At 46.0% G+C, this 21,424-nt stretch overlaps 2 long non-coding RNA genes across 2 annotated transcripts; one reads left to right on the forward strand and one right to left on the reverse strand.

Moving 5' to 3' along the window:
• The first annotated feature begins 2,997 nt into the window (after nt 1-2,997).
• LOC123380840 lies at nt 2,998-6,979 on the forward strand. The gene is made up of 2 exons (XR_006587139.1): nt 2,998-5,966; nt 6,427-6,979. It is a non-coding gene; the product is annotated as an uncharacterized LOC123380840 (long non-coding RNA).
• A 10,086-nt stretch (nt 6,980-17,065) lies between these two features.
• On the reverse strand, nt 17,066-21,409 carry LOC123380842. Its single transcript, XR_006587141.1, has 2 exons — nt 21,267-21,409; nt 17,066-18,736 (listed from the first exon to the last, which is right to left on the reverse strand). It is a non-coding gene; the product is annotated as an uncharacterized LOC123380842 (long non-coding RNA).
• Nucleotides 21,410-21,424: the final 15 nt, after the last annotated feature.

Raw genomic sequence — 21,424 nt, forward strand, 5'->3', positions numbered from 1 at the left:
TGAGGGAAAGTGTGCAGACAGGGAAGGGGCAGAGAAAGAAGGAGACACAGAATCTGAAGCAGGTCCCAGGCTCTGGGCTGTCAGTACAGAGCCCGACATGGGACTCGAACCCACGAACTGTGAGATCATGACCTGAGCTGAAGTTGGATGCTTAACCGACTGAGCCACCCAGGTGCCCCTGCAGAGGTAATTTACAACACACCATCTTTTGGTCCATCCTGCCCCTGCCCAGCTTCTCCATCCTCTTTTTGAGATCAACTCCCACATGGCTTGTACCAAATCCTTGTTTCAGAATCAGCCTCTGGGGCACTGGAAATCAAGGCACAGTCTAATACAAATGATCACTTTCTTTAATATTCTAATACTGCTAGAACTTTAGAACATTTGAACTCCGTTAACTCCTCATCAGTTGCTGCATTATTGCTGCATTGCTGCTCTCATGGATTTTATTTTACTATTATTTTTAGTTTAGAGAGAGGGAGAGAGCGAGCGCATGATCAGGGGAGAGGGGCAGAGAGAGAGAGAGAGAATCTCAAGCAGGTGCCATTCTCAGCACAGAGCCCAAGGCAGGGCTTGATTCCATGACCCTGAGATCATAACCTGAGCCAAAATCAGGAGTATGATGCTCAAGCAACTGAGCCCCCCAGGCACTCCTGCTGTCGTGTATTTTAGTTCTATGTGTATATAGAGGTATTTTTTCTCTTTTAAAACAGCTTTATTGAGATATAATTCACATACTATACAATTTACCCATTTAAAGTGTACAACTGAAGGTTTTCAGTATATCCATGGATAGGTGCAACCATTACCACAACTGCATTTTAGATTTTCATTACATCAAAAAGAAACCCCACACTATGTCAGCTATACTTCAATTAAAAAAAGAAAAAAAAAAAGAGGTAACATTACCCACGCCCGTCCCCCACCCCACCCCAAAGCAAAACCCAGCTCACAACCTTTAGCTCTCATCTTCCTAATCCCTTGTCCTCTTAGCTCTAAACAACCACTAATCTATTTTCTGTGTCTTCCTATTTCCCTATTCTGGACTTTCATATAAATGGAATCATATATTGTGTGGCCTTTTATGACAGGCTTTTTACAGGTAACCATGTTTTCAAGGTACTTCTGTGTTGTAGCATATGTCAACACTTCATTACTTTTTAAATTATTTTTACTTTTTTAATTCTTTTTAATTTTGAGAGGGAGTATGAGTGGGAGAGAGGTGCAGAGGGAGAAAGAGAGAGAATCTTAAGCAGGCCCCATGCTTAGCACAGAGCCCTATGCGAGTCTCCATCCCACAACCCTAGGATCATAACCTGAGCCAAGATCAAGAGTTGGACGCTTAACTGACTGAGCCACCCAGGCGCCCAGTACTTCATTCCTTTTTTTTTTTTTTTTTAATGTTTATTTATTTTTGAGATAGAGACACACACAGAGCACAAGCTAGGAGGGGCAGAGAGAGAGGGAGACACAGAATGCGAAGCAGGATCCAGGTTCCGAGATGTCGGCACAGAGCCCAACGTGGGGCTCAAACTCACAGTGAGATCGTGACCTGAGCTGAAGTCAGACGCATAACCGACTGAGCCACCCAGGCACCCCACTTCATTCTTTTTTATAGCCAAACGATATTCCATTGTGTGAGTATATCATATTTTGTTTTCCATTCATCCACTGATGGACATTTGAGTTGTTTCCACCTTTTGGCAATTAGGAATAATAGTGCTATAAACATTTATATACAAGTTTTAGTGTAGAAATATGTTTTCATTTCTTTTGGGCATATACCTGTAAGTGTAATTTTTGCGTCATATGGTAACTCTATTTAATCGTTTGAAGAACTCAGACATTTTACATTCTCACAGTATGTAGTGTTCCAACTTCTTTATGTCTCCATCAATACTTATTGTTAGCTAATTTTTTTGATTCTAGACATCCCAGTGGGTGTAAAGTGGTATCTTTGTGGTATTGATTTGCATTTCTCTGATGACTAATGTGTCACGTTTCTTTTCATGTGCTTATTGGCCATTTGTGTATTTTTGTTGGAAAAATGTATCTTGAGATCCTTTGCTCACTTATAAACTGGGTGATTTGTCTATTCTTTCATTCTTTTTGATGCTATCGTGAGCATTTTAGTAAGTTAATTTTTGGATGGTTCATTGCAAGTGTGTAGAAATACAATGGGCTTTTGTATATTCATATTTTATCCCGTAACCTTGCAGAACTCATTTATTAGTTCTAATAGGTTTTTGGGTTTTTTTAGTGGATTCTTCAGGATTTCCTATAAACAAGATCATGTCATCTGTGAATAGAGACAGTTTTTACTTCTTTTCTTTACAATCTCGATGTTTTTATTTCTTTTTCTTGCTTAATTGCCCTGGCTATCACCTCCAGTACATTTTATTTTGAATGTTTATTTATTTTTGAGAGAGAGAAAGACAGAGTGCAAGCGGGGGAGGGGCAGAGAGAGAGGGAGACACAGAATCTGAAGCAGGCTCCAGGCTCTGAGCTGTCAGCACAGAGCCGATGTGGGGCTCGAAATCATGAACCGTGAGGTCATGACCTGAGCCGAAGTCAGACGCCTATACCCGACTGAGCCACCCAGGTGTCCCATCCTCCGGTACAATTTTGAATAGAAGTGGCAAGAGCAGATACCCTTGTCTTTTTCCTGATCTTAGGAGAAAAGCAACGTGAATACAGATTCCCCACCACTTGTTCTGGCTTGCTTTGGTTCTTGTTTGCTTGCTTATTTGTTTTGCAGCTTCCCTCATCTGCTAAATGTGAAGTCTGTTTCCCTTGCAATGTGGAGCCTCTGATGACACTCTTCAGAGCGTGCAGTCTTGAGCATGTGCCACTCACCCTGGGGTGATAATGCTGTTAGCAGGGCTCTTTTTTTTTTTTTTTTTAATGTTTATTTATTTTTGACAGAGAGAGACAGAGCATGAGCGGGGGAGGGGCAGAGAGAGAGAGGGAGACACAGAATCAGGAGCAGGCTCCAGGCTCTGAGCCATCAGCACAGAGCCCGACGCGGGGCTCGAACTCACAGACCGTGAGATCATGACCTGAACTGAAGTCAGACGCTCAAGCTCAACCGACTGAGCCACCCAGGCGCCCCAGCAGGGCTCTTTTTGAGTGGGTCTTTCCTTGATCTCTCTGTTAAGCTGTCTGTCTCATTTTGTATTACATCAATATGTTAGGTTCCACTAATTACTGGCTAATTGCTGTATTATTTTCTACCGTGCCCTGGGGCATAAATTGTTCATTGGTCTGATCCAATTAAATTCAGGCAAGGGTAGTTTCAGAGGCCACTTTTTGAGTAGGTGGGCTATTCTTAGCTCTCTTTTCTCCTGGTTATCTCTAGTGAATTAGCTGGCCTACGGTTTAGTGTGTTGCTCTTAATTAAGAGGAACTATTGTTTTTAAGAGTGTCCTTAAATTTGAACTTCTCTACGCTCAATTTCAAATAAAATCAATTCCTCTGGGGAGAGCTTCAGAGCTCTCTTTTCTAACTGGCTGCCTTTCCCCCAGGCAATATCTGTGATCCACTATTTAGGGAGCTGAGTGGGTTTGGTAGCCCCTGGTCTTCTCAGCTTGCTTTTCTGGTGTGGAACCTCTCTCTGCCCTAGAAATGATGGGGCAGGAGTGATCACGACCTCAGAATTCTTGGCCTGCTTCCCCTGGACTAGAACCTCCATTCTGTAGGTTGAGAACAGGAACCCTTGACCTCTTGGCTACACTCACCAGTAACTTAGCCCCTTCAACTTGGAGTTGGAGATGAGAAGTGCTGGTAGCTTGCTTCTCCTGGTGAAATACAGTAACCCTTTGTATAAGAAAAACACTCCTGGGGCACCTTGATGGCTCAGTTGGTAGAGCATGAGACTCTTGATCTCAGAATTGTGAGTTTGAGCCACACGTTAGGTGTGGAGATCACTTAAAAGTAAAATATTGAAAACAAAGAAAAACACTCCTGTGTTTCTCTTTTATTCTCATACCACTGTAACACTCACAACACTCCTGACACTAGATGTGTGTGTTTCCCACCCATCATGCAGTTCTGCAACACCAGCCAGTTGTCCTACAATTCAATTCAGTTCTGACACTACCTGGAGTTAGTGTTAGATCCCACAGTCTAAGGGTTCACCCCTGCAAGACTGCCCCACTTCAAGTTAATTTGTTGATTTAAGTAACCTCTACACCCAGTATGGGGCTTTAACTCACAATCCTGAGATCAAGAGTTGCATGCTCTTCTGACTGAGCTAGCTAGGTCCTCCCAAAGGACAGCTCCACTTCAGATGCCAATGGCAAGTTCCAGATTATCATCTGTACTCACGACTACATGGCTATAAATTGGGGTTCCTATAACCCCCTCCTAGGGGTTGATAACTTGCTGGAGTGGCTCACAGAACTCAGGAGAATACTGATTTATGTTTGCCAGTTTATTATAAAGGGTATGATAAAGGATATGAATAAGCAGTCAGATGAAGGGATACATGAGGTCTGGAAAAGTCCCGAGAGCAGGAGCTTCTGTCCTCGTGGAGTTGGGGTGTGTCACCCTCCTGGCATATAAGTGTGTTCACGAACCCAGATCTTCGAATCCCATACTTTGGGAATTTTATGGAGGCTTCATTCCATACATGGAGGCATGATCTATCATTAACTCAATCTTCAGTCCCTCTGGAGGATGGGGAGTGGGGTTGAAATTTCAAATTTCTAATCATGGCTTGGTCTTTCTGGTGACCAGCTCCCATCCCAAAGGTATCCAAGAGCCCACCAAGAGTTGCCTCATTAGGATAAAAGACACTCCTATCACCCGGGAAACTCTAAGGGATTTAGGAGCTCTGTGTCAGGAACCGGGATCAAAGATCAAATATTAGAACAAAAAATGCTCGAAGTGCTCTTATCACTTAGGAAATCACAAGGGTTTTAGGAGCTCTCTGTCAGGAGCTGGGGGCAAAGATAGATACTGCCTATTAGTTTACACACTTGGTCGGGGACTGAGGGGAGAGGGAGCCTTGTCTTCTTGGCTACATCTGCCCAGAGTAGAGCTTCCCTCAAACTGAGCTGGGGAGAGGGGAGGAGGGAGGGAATAGGATGCGGTTCAAATCCCAGACTCTCGCTGGCCTTACTGAGTTTTAGTAGCTTTTCTTGAATAAATGTTTCTTCACTGACTGAATGCCCTTGGGACAATTTCCAGAAACTTTAAATGGTGTAGTTTTTAAAAAATAGTGTTTACCGGCTTTGCTTGTTTCCCTGGGAAGTGGGTCTGTGGAGCTCCTCGTGCTGCCATCCTGACGAGGCAACTTGGGGCAACTCGGTGAGGTGAGCGGAATTTCTTAGCAGGTGCTAGTCTCCACAGAGATCCTCAGAGAAAGGCCCTCCAGCTTGGTTCTGCCCTCGGGCACGCCCCCTCCAACATCAGTAGGAAGGACTTGTTATCAGATATCACATGTCTTTATTTAGCACTTAAGTATGTGTGTCCCCATTTTGTTCCATAGTTTTTACCAAAAGCCCCTGTCCTTCGTCCTCTGCTCCAGCAGGGGTAGAATCGCAGATGGCGCAGCCCGCGGTGGCTCTCAGCATTCCCCATGTAATCTGCTAACCACCTACCTTTCAAAGCTTACTAGTACTTCTCACTTTTCACTGCCTTGTCCTTTCCTTTGGCAAGATTCCTTCCTTCATGAGGAAGGGGGTCCCAGGGCAAGTTAGAAAGGCCAGAAATCATCTTGGAGTCCAAGGGCAGCCCCCCGGAGGGGGGGGGTGTCCACAGGGATAAGCTCCAAGTACCCTGACACCAGATGGCCTCATGGCAGGCAGGTGGGGCCAGCGGCTGAAGGAAGCTGTGTGCTCTGCAGGGTTGTAGTGCGAGTGCCTGACAGCAAGCTTTGGAGAGCCCAGACCTCCAGGGCCAAGGCATTCATCTCAGGAAACAGACCACCAGCTGGCCGACACAGCTACCAGCTACACAACTGGGTAAGGAGCCGAGCCTGCACCACCCAGGAGGCTCCCCTCTTCCAGACCCCTGGGTGATAACCCACCACTTGAGTGACCCCACTTTTCCCTTCCCACCCAAATTCCCGCTCTTATGTTTTGAACTTGCCAATAAAGAGTGAATCCGCGAAACCCTAGGCCCCACCCCCACCCCCCACCCCCCTACCCACCTCAGGCACCAAGGAGAAGCAAGTGGCTGAGTGTGGCTTCAGAGTTGGGCCTGCCTTGCCGTCCTGCTGTGGGGGAGCACATGGACGTGAGGAAAGATTTGGGCTGTGCTCATTCCCTCCTCCGACCCTTTCCAGAAATTCTATTTCTTCTTCAATTTCCCCTTCCCAGGAAAGCTTCCCAACTTCTATAGCTTTATCCCACTACCTCCTCCTGCTCCCCCCGAACTTTGTCACCCCTTCTCCAGACTTTGCCACTCCACCCTCCGCTACAGGTGGTTGGCTTCCTCTGTGTGCCTCACCCAACCCGTGAGCTCCTTGGCGGGCCGCCATGCCTCACATGCACCACAGCGGCCCCGGAGCCTGGGGCCGGGTGGCCAGAGTCCACAAATGTCTGCTCCACGCCTGATCGCTGCTGCAGCTGCAGACAAGGGGCCTGTGTACAGTGGGCACCTGGTGTGGGCCGCTCCGTCAGCAGGTCCGGGGGAAACTCTGCAGAGAGAACGCCAGGGGCGGTCACTGCGCTACGGCCACACCCATCTGGGACAGACGGTAATCCAGTTACCAGGGAGAAGTTCCCAGGAATAAAGATTCGGAGGCCCGTTTCCCGTTCCTGACCTGGTGCCGTCTCCACGGGCTTGGTGGACAAACTTGACCTGCAGCGAGCCAGAGCCTCAGGCTGCGTGGCTGCCACCGGCCAGGGCTTCTGTTAGACCTGCAGAGACAAGGAAGCACCGCGAACTGCCTGCGGTTTGCTGCCAGGAGAGTTGATAGAATCGACAGCAGGGCACTCACCTAGATATCCTGCTGTGGACACCTGGCAACATTTATGAAATCTGGGGCTGTCACATTGTTTTCTGTGTATTTAAGGGAAAAAATGTAATTTAAAAAATGAATAGAGGTGCCTGAGTGACTCAGTAGGTTAAGCGTCCGACTTCGGCTCAGGTCATGATCTCGCAGTTCGTGAGTTGGAGCCCCGCATCAGTCTCCGTGCTGACAGCTTGGAGCCTGGAGCCTACTTCGGATTCTGTGTCTCCCTCTCTCTCTACTCCTCCCCCACTCGTGCTCTGTCTCTCTCTGTCTCTCAAAAATAAATAAAAAAACATTTAAAAATTTAAAAATGAATAGCAGACACAGAGTGAGTGCATTGAGCAAACAGAAGCCTGGGAGCCTCTCAGAAAACAACAGGATCTTTGTGTGGCTTATGGTGCGGTGTCCCAAGGTAAGACTGAAAGTCTGACATCCGGAAGGAGGCAGAGGCTTGACTTCAAGCCCCCAAAGTTAGGCCAGTACTTTAGGTGCTGCTCACCCTGCCTGGAGAAATGAGGTAAGAACCACCCCTGAGGGGGTGTCTGAGTGGCTCAGGTGGTTAAGCATCCAGCTCTTGATTTCTGCTCAGGTCATGATCTCATGACTTGTGAGACTGAGTCCGCAGTGGGGCTGACAGCACAGAGCCTGCTTGGGCTTCTCTCTCTCTGCCTCTCTGTCTCTCTGCCCCTCCCCTGATCACATGGGCAATCTCCTCCACCCCCCCCCCCCCGCTCTCTCAAAAAAAGGTAAATAAATAATAAACGTTAAAAAAAAAAGAACACTTTCTTTTTAATTTTCATGTAAGTTTAAATACAGGTATTTTCTAGAGTTTCATATAGATAAAATCATACACATATACTCATTTGTCTGTCTTTTTCCCATCGGCATAATTACTTTGAGATTCACTCATGTTAATGTGTCAATAGTCCACTCTTTTTATTGGTGACTAGTGTTTCATTTTACGGGATGTGCCATTATTTGTTTATCCATTTGCAAATTGATGGACATTTAGGTTGTTTCTCGATTTTGGCTATGACAAGTAAAGCTCCAATGAGCATTAATGCATTAATGTGTGGGCATATATTTTCATTAAACTTGGGTAAATAGCTAGAAGTGGAATGACAGAGTCAAATGAAATTTGCATGTTTAAATTTATAAAAATTTGCTAGGGGCGCCTGGGTGGCTTAAACAGCCAACTCTTGATCTTGGCTCAGGTCATGATCTCATGGTTTGGGAGTTCAAGCCCGATGTTCGGCTCTGTGCTGACAGCATGGAGCCTGCTTGGGATTCTCTCTCTCTGCCCCACTCCCACGCTCATGTGCTCTCTCAAAACAAATAAACAAATAAACAAATAAACAAATAAACATTAAAAAAAACACAAACAACCTGCTAAACTATTTATGTTCTACCAGCAGTGTAGAAAGTTCCAGTTTGTCCACATCCTTGCCACTGGTCAGTCTTTCTGATTATAGCCATTCTAGTGGGCATGTAGTAGTATTGCTCTGTGTTTTGTTTTGTTTTGTTTTAATTTTATATCTATCTATCTATCTATCTATCTATCTATTTTACAGAGAGGGTGTGTGAGCAGGGGAGAGGGTCAGAGAGAGAATTTCAAGCAGGCATCATACTCAGCATGGAGCCCTACGGGGGGCTGGATCCCACATCTCTGGGATCATGACCTGAGCTGAAATCAAGAGTCAGATGCTCAACCGACTGAGCCACCCAGGCGCCCCTCTGTGGTTTTAATTAACACTTCCTTAATGACTGATGATGTTGGGCATCTTTTCATGTGCGTGTTTGCTATCAGTTTATCTTCTTTGCTGAAGTGATTATTCATATATATATATATATGTGTGTGTGTGTGTGTGTGTGTGTGTGTGTGTGTGTGTGTATATATATTTTTTTTTTACCCATCTTTTAAAGACAGGAACAAAATATTGTGTAAGTAAGTGCTTACAACCGTCCCCTGTCTTCGGAGGAGGTATTGGTGTTTTTGCTGCTCTTTAAGGGCAGAGATGGGAAGAAGGGGCATGGGGCTAGAATGATCTATTTAGAACAGACCTGGGAGTACTTGGGGGGGTGGGAATCAAAGAATCCTGCTGGAGGGGAGAGGGAGGAGAGGAGGAGAAAGCTGGGAACTAAGGGGGAGAGAGGCAGCTCTGGGAGAGAGGAGGGGTGGAGCGAGGGGATCCCCTGTGAGGGACCTCCCCTCACTGTCCCCTCCAGAAGAACCTAGGCACAGCGCTTTGTAACTGCTCAAAGCTTTTGGAATTGGGTCAGTGTTACTTTTGGCCATGCCACTACACTGAGATGATGGGGGTGGGGGTGGGGAGTGGTTTTCTCTAAGTGTTATATAAACATTGAGCAGTTGTAGTTTTATTCTTGGCCTTAGCAACAGAAGTACAGCAAGGGAGAGGAGCAGAGTAGGGAAGCATTTTTACAAAGAATATGTATTAATTTTTTTTTTGCAATAATTATAGATCCATGAGAAGTTGCAGAAAAATGCACAGGGAGGTGTCCTGTACCCTTCACCCAGTTGTCCCCAATGGTAACATCTTCCCTAACTACAATACAATGTAAAACCAGGAAATTGGAAGTGCTCATTCAGATTTCACTAGTTTTACATGCACTAGTGTGTGTGTGTGTGTGTGTGTGTGTGTGTGTGTGTGAATGTGAATAGTTCTGTGCGATTTAATCACAGGTGTAGATTCACGTAACTAGCGCTACTCTTAAGACACAAAACAATTAGGGGCGCCTGGGTGGCTTGGTCATTAAGCATCTGACTTAAGCTCAGGTCGTGATCTCACAGTTCATGAGCTCGAGTCCTGCTTGGGCTGAGCACGAGCCCCTCTTTGGGTGAGCATGAGCCCTCTTTTGGGTAAAGCACAAGCCCCTCTTCAGATGAGCCCCACTTCTCTCTCTCTCCTGCTCCCTCTCTCTCTCTCTCCCCTTGTGAGATTCTCTTTCTCTGCTCCTCCCTCACTCACTTGCACCCTCTCTCTCTCTCTCTCTCTCAAAAAAAGAAAAAAAAGAAAAAGATACAGAACAGTTGTGTCCCCTCAAGACTCCCTCAGGCTGTCCTTTACTGACCTCCAGCCCCCTCTCTCCCTCTCCTTTACTCCTAACCCCCAGCTGCCACTAATCTGATTTCCATCTCTATCGCTTTGTCATTTCAAAAATATTACATAAATGGAATCATACAGTATGTTGCCTTTTGAGTTTGGGTCAGTGTTACTTTTCTCACTCACCACACTTCACTTGAGATCCATCCAAGCTGTTGAACACGTCAATACTCTGTTCTATTTTATTGCTATTTCTTGGTATGGATGTACCACAGTTTGTTTAAATTTCCAGTTTTTACCAATTGTGAATAATGCTCCTATGAACGTTTGTGATCAGATTTTGGTGTGAACATAAGTTTTCATTTCTCTGTGACAGATGTCCAAGGGTATGGTTGCTGTGTTGTATGGTGAGTGTGTATTTAGTTTTATAGGAAACTACCAATTTATTTTCCAGAGTGGGCTGTACCATTTTACATTCCTACCAGCAATGTATGCATGATCTGGTTTCTCTGCATCCTCACCATCATTTGGTTGTTATCACTATTTTTTATTTTTGTTGTCTGATTGGTATGTAGTGATATCTGATCATGGTTTTAATATGCATTTCCCTAATGGCTAATGATGTTTAACATCCTTTCCTGAACTTATTTGCCAATGTATATCTTCTTTGGTGAAATAAATGTTCATGTCTTTTACTCATTCCTGATTGGATTTTTAAAAAATTGAGTGGTTTGTCTTCTCATTGAGTTATAAAAGTTCTTTATGTATTCCAGGTTCAAGACCTTCGTCAGATATATATTTTGCAAATATTTTATCCAAGTTTGTTGCTTCCCTTTTCAAAAGCTGTGTCTTTTTAAGAACAAGTTTTAATTCTGATGAACTCTAATTACTGGCTTTTGTTTTATTATGGATGATGCTGTTTGTGTTTTATTTAGGCAGTCTTTGACAGACCAAAGGTCACTAAGATTTTCTCTTTTGTTTTCTTCCAGAAGTTTGTGCTAATTACACACAATTATCTTCGGTGTTCGATTGCTGAAATGACCTACAGGACTCATACAGTTTATACTCCTATTTTATTGCAGGCATTGCGGTCCCAGCAGAAAGAAAATGCACTGGAGGGATCTGAAGATCTCAGGCTCAGGCTTCTTTGAACTTCTACCACAGGGTTACCCAGGATGCACTTTGATTTCAGGTCTCAAACCACTTGTGTACCGTGTATTCAAAGCCCCTCAGTACTGGAAGCCCAAAGTCTGCTCGTGGTAGGGTCTTATACTGAGATCGTCACATAGGCACATTATAGCTGTGTGACCAGCCTTAACTTTTGATATCTCCCAGACGCCATTAAGACTAGGTACAAATAACAAATTCAATGATTACTAGACAGTGTTGACGGATTGGTGGTCCTTCTCTGAAACAACTGATGACCCATGGTTTAGAACATTTATCTTTAGTTAATATAGTCCACAGTGTTAGCCAAGGGTCAGCATATAGTTAACATGTAGTTAACCTGGTTCAGCTGACATTAACCCATGCTATACAAATTTTATAGTTTCAGGGTTTTTTTTTTAATTTATTTATTTGGCGGGGGGAAGGAAGCAAGCGGGGGAAGGACGCAGAGAGAGGGAGAGAGTATCCCAAGCAGGTTCTGCATTGAGAGCCCAATGCAGACCTCGAACTCATGAAGCAAGATCATGACCTGAGCCGAAATCAAGAGTTGGATGCTTAACCGACTGCGCCACCCAGGTGCCCTTACAGTTTTAGATTTTACATTTAGGTTTATGATCCATTTTGAGTTACTTTTTGTATATCCAATTGCTTTATATGTATTGGCCTTGTGTCTTCCAACCTGTTAAACTGCTCAGTGAAGATTTTTAGGGGTGTAGTAGTTTGTGGCGTGCTTCGATACTCCCTCCGAAGTAAAAGGCAAATGATTGTATCTCATACTTCCCACTAATGAGAATGAAGCACAATGTTTAGTAGGCTTCTTTGGGTCTGAGGTTGGCATATCATGTGCGTGGCAATGTTGCTCTGGCCCATTTACTGAGTTCCATGGTTGGTGTTGACTGAGGCCCTTAGCAGGATGGAGCTCTGCAGCAAGTCAGGCTGTGCTGCTGGCCACCCTGCCATTTGCAGCCCACGGTCGGGCAGATTGTATTGTATTTGTGTTATCGGTGTTAGGAAAAGATGCCCTCTAGAGTTGATGGCAAGCCCCTATGGGAGAATCACAATGTTGATGCTCAGGGCTCTGGATCAAGGCCATGGCATCTGTATTTGAGAATTTTAGATAAATCATCCAAAAACCAAAACACACCTGACAGCTTCTAGTGTGCTATTGGACTCTGATGGAGACACAACCCACCGAGAGAGTTCAAGTGACCCTACAGCCAGAACCACCCATCTCGAGCTGGGGTCTTGCCAGACCTACTGAGTCGTAAGGTCAGTGGGCCCAACAGCAGTTTGTAGCATAAGACGGTAGCAGCTCGTCTTATATTGGGCATGTGGCTTACAGGGCCTCTCAGCTCATAACTGGGGCTGCATTAAGGGCCCCTTATAAACAGCATAGAGAGGCGGGAGGAAAGGGGCCAAGCTTCAGCCATGAATGTGTAGGTTGAGGTAAGTCAAAAATGCTGCTATCCTACCTGCCTCATACGAGGTGGCCCTGAAAAACAGTGGTGAGGGGAGATCCTCCCAATGGGCAGAAATTCAGACAATGCATCTGGTCATTCACTTTGTGTGGAAAGAAGAAGACTGAGGTTAGAATACATAAGAGCTCACGGCAGTGACTGATGGCTTGGCTGGTTAAGCCGGAATCTAGAAGGAGAAAGATTGCAGGATGTGGTTGACTAAAAATTGTACTCCCATCCTCCAGAGGTATGTCCATATTCTAATTCTGAAAGCTGTAAATGCGACCTTATTTGGCAGGTCTTTGCATATGTAATTAATTTAGGGATTTTGAGATAAGAGCATCTGGATTATCTGAAAAGAAGGCCATGTGACCATGGAAGCAGAGACTGGAGTGAGGTAGCCACAGGCCAAGACCACCAGGCCACTATAAACTGGAAAAGGCAAGGAACCAATTCTCTCCTAGAGCCTCTGGAGGGAGTGCGGCCCTGCTGATAACATTGATTTCAGTCTTCTGGCCTCCAGAATTTTGGGGGAATAAATTTCTGTCTTCATAAGTCACGAAGTCATTTGTCATGGTAGGCCTAGGAAACTGACAGACAAGGTGAGGACCTGTGGGACTGTGCATGTAAAGATCCATGCATCACATATTCCCACGGATGAAGCATTTAATAGCCATGTATACGTTATGGCTTGCCCACTGGCATCAACCAGCACTGGCACAATGGGCACATGAGCAAGGCAGCCATGGCGGCAGGGGTGAGACGTGCATGGATCCAACAGCACAGGCTCCCACTCACCAAGGCTGGCCTGAATATCACCCTGGCCCCCTGTCCAAACTGCCAGCAACAGGGACCAACACTGAACTTTTTGCATTATTCCCCTAGGAGATGAGCCAGCTACTTGGTGGTAAGTTGATTACCCTGGATCCTCTTCCACTCAACGATCATCTTGAGTGGAGCTGACACATATTCTGAGTGTGGGTTTGTCTTGCTTCTCTATCTGAGGGCATATAGAGTGTTTAATCCATCAATGTGTGATTCTGCATAGCACTGCATTGGACCAAGGAAACTAATTGGTAGCAAAGTGGGCACGTGACTATGGGGTGTACTGGTTCTACCATATAACACCCTTCCCCCTCCCCCTAGAGCTGCTAGCCTGACAGAGGGCTGGAATGGCCTTGTGATGGGGCAACTGAGGCACCAACTAAGAGACTAATCCTGTAAGGATGGGATGCCATCCTCTTTAGTCATTCCCACTGTATGAGGCTGTGCCACCTCCCGACAGGTAGAGTACCAGGGGATGCAAGGAGGAGTGGCCCTCACTTTCAACAATCCACTTAAAGATTTTATATTTTCTTTTTTTTAAGTTATTTTGAGAGAGTGCGCATGCACGCATGTGCTCTCTCAAAATAACTTAAAACACACACACACACGCATACCACACACATGTGAGTGGGGGCAGGGCAGAGAGAGAGAATCCCAAGCAGGCTCTGCTGACAGCGTGGAGCAACACAGGGCTCCATCTGACAAACTGTGAGATCACGACCTGAGCTGAAATCAAGAGTCTGACACTCAACCAACTGAGCCACCCAGTTGCCTCCAGAATTTATATTTTCTTTTTTAAAAAAATTTTTTAAATGTTTATTTATTTTTGACAGAGAGAGAGAAAGAGCATGAGCAGGGGAGGGGCAGAGACAGAGGGAGACACAGAATCGGAAGCAGGCTCCAGGCTCTGAGCTGACAGCACGGAGCCCGACGCGGGGCCCGAACTCACAGACTGTGAGATCATCACCTGAGCCGAAGTTGGCACTCAACCGACTGAGCCACCCAGGTGCCCCAATATTTTCTTTTTTCTAACATTCACTTATTATATTATATATAGAGAGAGACAGAGCATGAGTGTGGGAGGGGCAGAGAGAAAGAGGGAGACACAGAATCCAAAGCAGGCTCCAGGCTCTGAGCTGTCAGCACAGAGCCCGACATGGGGCTCGAACTCACAACTATGAGATCATGACCTGAGCTGAAGTCGGATGCTTAACCGACTGAGCCATCCAGATGCCCCCAGAATTTATATGTTCTATCTCCACAACTCTAGGCCCTGTAAGCCTAGAGATCCTGGCTCCGGAGGGCCATGACTTTATCAGCAAATGTGAAGCCATGACTGTCCCCTACTAACTTTGGATTCTTTGTGCCAAGAAGCCAGCAGGCAAGGAGAGGAGACACCATCCAAGGAGACTGGGGATGGAGGGGATTGAGCCAACCTGAGCCCGTAGGATGCCAGCTTCTACCCTCACGCCCCTGAGCCAGGGCCTTTTTCTCTCTTCCCCGGTCTTTCTGCTAACCATTTAGCCCTTTCTTCCTTCTGGGCCTCCATACCCTATTGAAACCCTGATCTCAAATTTGTTGCTCTCTCCTCTTCTCTTCCTATTCCAGGCCACCCCTTCCCTTGCCAGCTTCTTCCATCTGGTCCAGTCAGTCTTTCCATCCTTCTATGAGCATGCCTTCTCTTTATATTTTATATCAACCCATCAGAGTCCTTCTCATACTATCCAGGCCCTTCCTTTCCTAATGAAAGCTGGAGGGCAACACAGACTTCTCTGGAGCTAGACTGCTTTATGGGTTTGAATTCTGGCTCAGCCAGTATCTGTGTGCTAGGGAAATTAACATTTTAGGGCCTGGTTTTCCCCATCTGCTGACAATACTACTCATATCATAGGGTTTGCAGGGTTTGAAGGAAGGTTAAAAGAACTTACGGTAGACTGTTAGTAGTAATCAGTATTAGCTGTTTTCATGTGAGCTCTTCGAGAGTAAGAACCTTCTTTTTAATTTTTGAGGGGATGAGCTTTCTCTGGCCATGAATGGGGACAAAGGAACACCCTGTTCCTGTTGCTGTCTCTTTCCTGGCCCTTCGCATCATCCCGCTGGCAGGCGGTCTGCCCATGAGCTGAGTTCTCAGGTGTTTGTGAGGAGGGAGAACCTGGGACCAGTGCTCTGGGCTCCCACCAGCCTAGCACCAGGGAAAATGGAGCCCCATCTCCAATTCTGCTGCCAGTGGTGAATATAGAATGTGTTTCTTGGGTTATCCATGGTGGCATGACCAGCAATCCTGAAGCTCATTGGCTTAAGACAACAGCCATGATCTCATGGGTAAAGAGGGCAGGCAGGGTTCAGGAAGCCACTCCTGCTCAGTGAGTGTGCACTGTGGTTGCTTGCTGGTGTTCACTGGTAGCTGGAGTGGTCTGGAGGGCCCTTAATGGCTTCATTCACATGCCTGGTGCTTTGGTAGAGACGGGCAGAGGCTGGGCTCAGCAGATCCTTTCTGCAGTTTCAGAGTCTCTCAATATGATTTCTTCAGAAGGATAGCGGGAATTCTTACATGGAAGCCAAGAACCCAAAAGCTGAGTATTCTTAAGAGACATAAAATCCTGAGCCCAAAGCTAGTCCAGTACTATTTCCTCTGTATTCTATTAGTCAAAGCTGTTACAGAGCCTGCCCAAATTTAAGGGCAGGGGACAAAGACCCCCCTTTTCTATGGGCAAATTTCCAAAAAATTCACGGCCATCTTTCATCTGCCACAATGGAACAGCCAGATTCTATCCGCCCCCCCCGCCGGCTGGGGCCCATCCAAGAACTGATGAGTTGGGAGGAAAGAAGACCACCAGGCAAGAGGTTACAGGGCAGGTGGAGGATCTACCAAGGTAGGGCTTCCTTCAGGGTCAAGACCTTAGTGCTCAGCTGAGGTTAATCCATGGTCCCAACAGAGCAAGCCTCTATGCCCCCCCGGCATGTTTTCCTTCAAATAAGAGTTGATGGTTTCCAGCCTGTCCAGAATCATCCAGCACCCCACACATTTCACCTTGACTGTGGCTATGAGATTTCTTGCTTCATGAGACCACAGTCATGGAAGCCAACATGTCCTGGGGTGGGAACTGCCACTCTTATGAACATTTGCCATCCATCTTCTTAAAGTCAGTCTGTGCCCAACCACAGGGATGAGATACTGTCTTATACAAAGGGGCCTCATTAAGCAGTAATCCTCAAATGTAGTAGGGTATTATTTATGTAAATTATTTAAAAAAACTGTATTTCTATCAGTCAGAGTTCATGTCATCACAGCTGGTATTTATAATGGCTTTCTTCACCACCAATTCTGTATTCCCTTTGCCTTTAGCAAGCACCTCAGCTGGTTGTGATTCTTTACCTGATAGGGTGACCCAAATCTTCATTCCTGAATGGTCTAAGCCATCAACAGTCATACCTGACTTGGCTGTTATAGTTTTCCATGGACTTAAATCACAGGGCATGGTAGTACTAAGAGACTCCCTAAGGGATCTTCTGTATTCCAGATATATTTTCTTACCTCCACTGTTTGGTAGCAGCCCAGTTTGCCATTGGTAATCATGATCAATCACTCTACATAGCTCAATAATTTCTTTATTTGCCTGTTGGTTCAGGAGTATGAAGAGCCCAAAGTGGCCAGGTGGCAGTTTCAACTTCTAGTTCAACAGAGTCATTATTGTGCCTCCTTTTGGAACTAGGGCTTCTAGATCAGTGGTGTTTAAGGTGGTGGGGGTGGGAAGCAAAATTTTTGCTAGTGGATCCTGGGGGATAATAGTGAGTGGAGCCACTTTCATTTCCACCTCTTGATTCCTGGACCCATGAATCCTGGCTATGGGGAAATTAGCACCATATATTGGATGCTGATTTCTGCATCTGGCAGGACATTGTGACAGTCCCTCAAGGCATTTCTACTGACCTGGCACCAAACTGAATCTTTGAAAGTCCTTTCTACCATTATGTCAAGCCAACTCCTTCAGGATGATGGGAAACGTGGTAAGACCAGTGGATTCCATAAGCACAGGCCCATTTCTTCACTTCATTTGCTGTGAAACGAGTTCTTTCCCCAGAAGTGATGCTGTGTAGAACACAAGATGGTAGATAAGGCATCCTGCAAGTCCGCAGATGGTGGTTTTGGCAGAAGCATTGCAGGCAGGAAAGGGGAGTCCATATCCAGAGTAAGCATTTATTTCCATTAAACCAAAGTGTTTGTTGTCCCTTCCATGATGGAAGCTGTTCAACATAATCAACTTGGGAATGGTGCCATACTGGGGACTTAATGGTTTCTGTTGCTGGCAAGTCAGGCACTCATCAGTGGCTGTAGCCAAGCTGGCCTTGGTGAATGATCCATGTTGCTGAGCCCATGCATAACCTCCATCTCTGCTATCAGGTCCACTTTGTTCATAAGCCCATTGGGTGATGACTGGAGTGGCTGGGAAAAGGGGATGAACAGTAACCACAGAATGGGTCATCCTATCTACTTGATTATTAAAATACTCCTCTGCTGAGATCACCCTTTGGTGAGCATTCACACAGGGCAAAAATCATGTTTCTTTGCCCAGAGAGATCAATCCACACACCTCTTCCCAAAACCTCACCATCACCAATTTTCCAATTGTGTTGCTTCCAAATCCCTGATCATCTAACCAAATACTGGCTGCAACCCATGAATTGACAGAGACTTATGCCTCTGGCCATCTCTACTTCCAGGAAAAATAAACAACCAGGTTTACTGTTATTCTCCAAGATCATTATGTTTTCTGCGCAGGCCAAAATAGGGGAGTTGAGTCAGGATGTGGTGGAAATCACTCCTGGCATCCTTCAAGTTCTCAATGGTGGCACTAATCTCTGCAAACCTTCTAAGAATGCAGTATTGCTTTTAGTTTACTATTTTCCTAGGTAGAGGCAGTTCTAGTGGCTTCCATTTCGCTTTTCTTGCTGTAATAGTCCTCATTCCACAGGTCAGGGAACCAGTGTGAGAATTCTGCCAGTTGCTGAGTGTGTCTATTCCAATTCTGGAACTGGACAAATAACCACAGGGTGGCATCAGGGATCCACTGTGCCCACTGTGAGATGAACCTGAGTGAAAACTCCATGGATCACCTGTGTTCCATAAGCCTCTGCTCTGAATGGTGGGTTTCCAGGAATCAGTTGAGGGTCTGTGTCCAATAATCTCTGAAAGGTATAATTATTTCTCTTCCTCCAATGCACAGTAGTGCCTGGCAAGTAGCTGTTAGTCCCTTTGGGGAACGCTGAGAGAAAGAGTAACAATATAAGTTTTTGGCAGTTTAGTGGGGTCCTTCCTCAAAGGGACCTGGCCTCCCCTTTATTTAAGAAGTTCTGGGTCTGTAAAATGGCATAAGACTGGGAATCGAATGAAGGCTGTGACTCTCTGTTTTTATGATTCAGGTTAGAATTCTGTTCACCTGACCTAGAATTCGTCTACTAATACAGATCAAGTAAGAGTTTAGTAGGGTGCTCATCTACTTCTCTTCTAGGGATACTGTGATCAATTAGCCAACATCATGAGGTCTCTGTGAGTCAGACCGTTCTGATTATTGCATTGACTCTGTTGTTCATAACGGTAACCATGACCACCTTGCCTGTTGGTGACTGAGGGCCATCACTTAGCCTTTGCCACTTCATGATCCAATTATCCCCATTGCATTTGGTGATCCAATTCAGTGGCAGCAGTTCCCACTGTAATTTTTGATCTTCAAGGATGCTGGAGGCCCCTCACAAATTTATTTCTTACAGTCATGGTGAAAAGTGTCTCTTCTGGACCCTCCTGGGGTGGGTGAGCAGCTCTTGCTTATCAATAAATACACCCTAATATTACCATCTCCCTTTTCTTTGGATACCTTCCTCTACAGTATATCAAGGCAGTTCTGGAATTTCAACTTCATTTAGCGTAGACCACTTTGGGGTTCATCTTTTTTTAGTCAACAAAAAACCCCTGTTATAATACTTTCTAGCCCCTCGAGCTACAACAATCTGTTATCTGTATTTTCTGCTTAATGGGCCTACCTCATTAAATTTGGCCCAATCTAACTTTCTGTTCTTTTTGCCATTATCCCACACCCTAAATATCTGTTCCACACATCACAGGGTGAGCAGAGAGGAGGCACCAGATCCACGCTGATGGTTGAAAAACTTCTCACCAGACCCCAAATCTGATTGTTGGCAACTGAAGACAGACTGTGTCAGTTCAGACGCTCTGGGTCACAGTGAGAAGTGCAAGAGGTTGGTTGGGGAGCAACTCCTGTGAGAGATAAAGCAGAAGGATGTAGGTCTGGGGAGAGGGGGACTCAGTCCCTGCTGCAGGCTTGCGAAAGTCTTGGTCATCTCCGCAGGAGCTCAGAGCAAGGACTGCCTTTTGAGTAGAGCAGCAGTGGGTGGAGATGGCCAAGTGAGCCTCCTGCTTTGCTCAGTTACTGGGGGCTACTCGGGAAGAGCGGACTTTGGTTCCAACATCATGAATTAACAGAGAAACAGGAAATCGTCATAACTTGCATGGTCCTTCAATAACTCTGATTTCACTCATTGAAAGATATTGAAAGTCTGTGGCCTGCCAGGGGAGCCTGAGTGGTGCCTGCCCGCAGTAACCATATGTCGCCCTCTAGTGCAGGACTGTGGAAATTATTGTAAATAACAGGGGAACTGCTTTGTTCCTACTGACTCACTCTGCAAATAAATCTCTGGTTCCTATCTGTGCGTTTGCCTGTTTAGTCAAGAACAACTGTAGAACATGCTGACATCTGGGAGATTCCTATCTCTCCAGGAGCACTTGAGGCCAGGGGGCCACTCTCAGCTTCAGCCCACAGGAGCCCTGGCATCAAAGAGAAAACTTAGAACCTGAAGCATTCCTTGCTGTGGCTGGGAGGTACAATTTATTTTCCTTCCCATGGTTCTCACCCTGCCCTTCATCTCCCACAGAGAGGCAATGGGACAAGAATAAATTTGTGAGCCAGGCTGAAAACCGGGTGACGACAGAGAGTTAGATTCTTGGAGCTCACAGGCATGGCAGTCACGTGTGGAAAGATTTGAGCCCGAGAGACTGCATCTAACTCCTTACTTTGCTATACACTGGCTGTGGGACCTGGAAGTTCCTTTAATTTCTCTGTGCTTCCCAACCAATGTGCTAATCAGAGAACCTACCTTACCAGGCTGAGAATGCAATGAGTTATTCTATGTAGAAGCTCAGAACAGTCAGTGACAGGCTTAGTGAGGGCTCAGTAAATATGGGCTGGCATTATATTTACTAGCTGTTGAAATGCTGAAATAAAATAATTTTTCCATGCCTTGGTAAGCCCTGTCTACTCCACAGCACTGTCCTGATGGCCAAATTAAAGTTATTTGCTGCCCCACTTATTCGTAGTATAGGAAGTAGTCCCCCATAAAAAGAACTCCCCAGAAGAAAATGGCTCCCCACACTATACACTCAGAACTCCTCCTGATAACCAGACCCATCAGGTATTCAGGCAGGGGGCCACCAGCACCTCTGTAAACGTGTCAAGAAGAGCACAGGGCTCTGCCCAGCTCCGACCCCCAGAGGACACCTCGTGGACAACTTTCCCGTCCTGCCTGAGTCCCTTAGAGCTTCATTCCAGGCTTTCTGGGGTGCATGGAAGGTTCCACTGCAGGACCATGGTTCACTTCCTTCACTGACTGTGTTTGAAGTCTCCGTAGCCTCGTAGCCTCTTCACTCCCAGTGGTAAAGGGCATACGCCTTCTTATATCTTTTTAAGTAATCTCTACACCCAACGTGTGACTCGAACTCACAACCCGGAGATCAAGAGCCGGATCCTCTGCCGACTGAGCCAGCCAGGCGCCCCTCCCTCCTTCTAGCTTTGCCAGGCCCCAGCAATGGGAATTTTCCTGAGTGTTTGCCGGCTCCCTTAGCTGCAGCTGCCTCAAGAGCCTCCTGGTGGCCTCTCGGC

Source organism: Felis catus, chromosome D2 (genome assembly GCF_018350175.1).
Source record: "Felis catus isolate Fca126 chromosome D2, F.catus_Fca126_mat1.0, whole genome shotgun sequence".
In the NCBI taxonomy this organism is placed as follows: Eukaryota; Metazoa; Chordata; class Mammalia; order Carnivora; family Felidae; genus Felis; species Felis catus.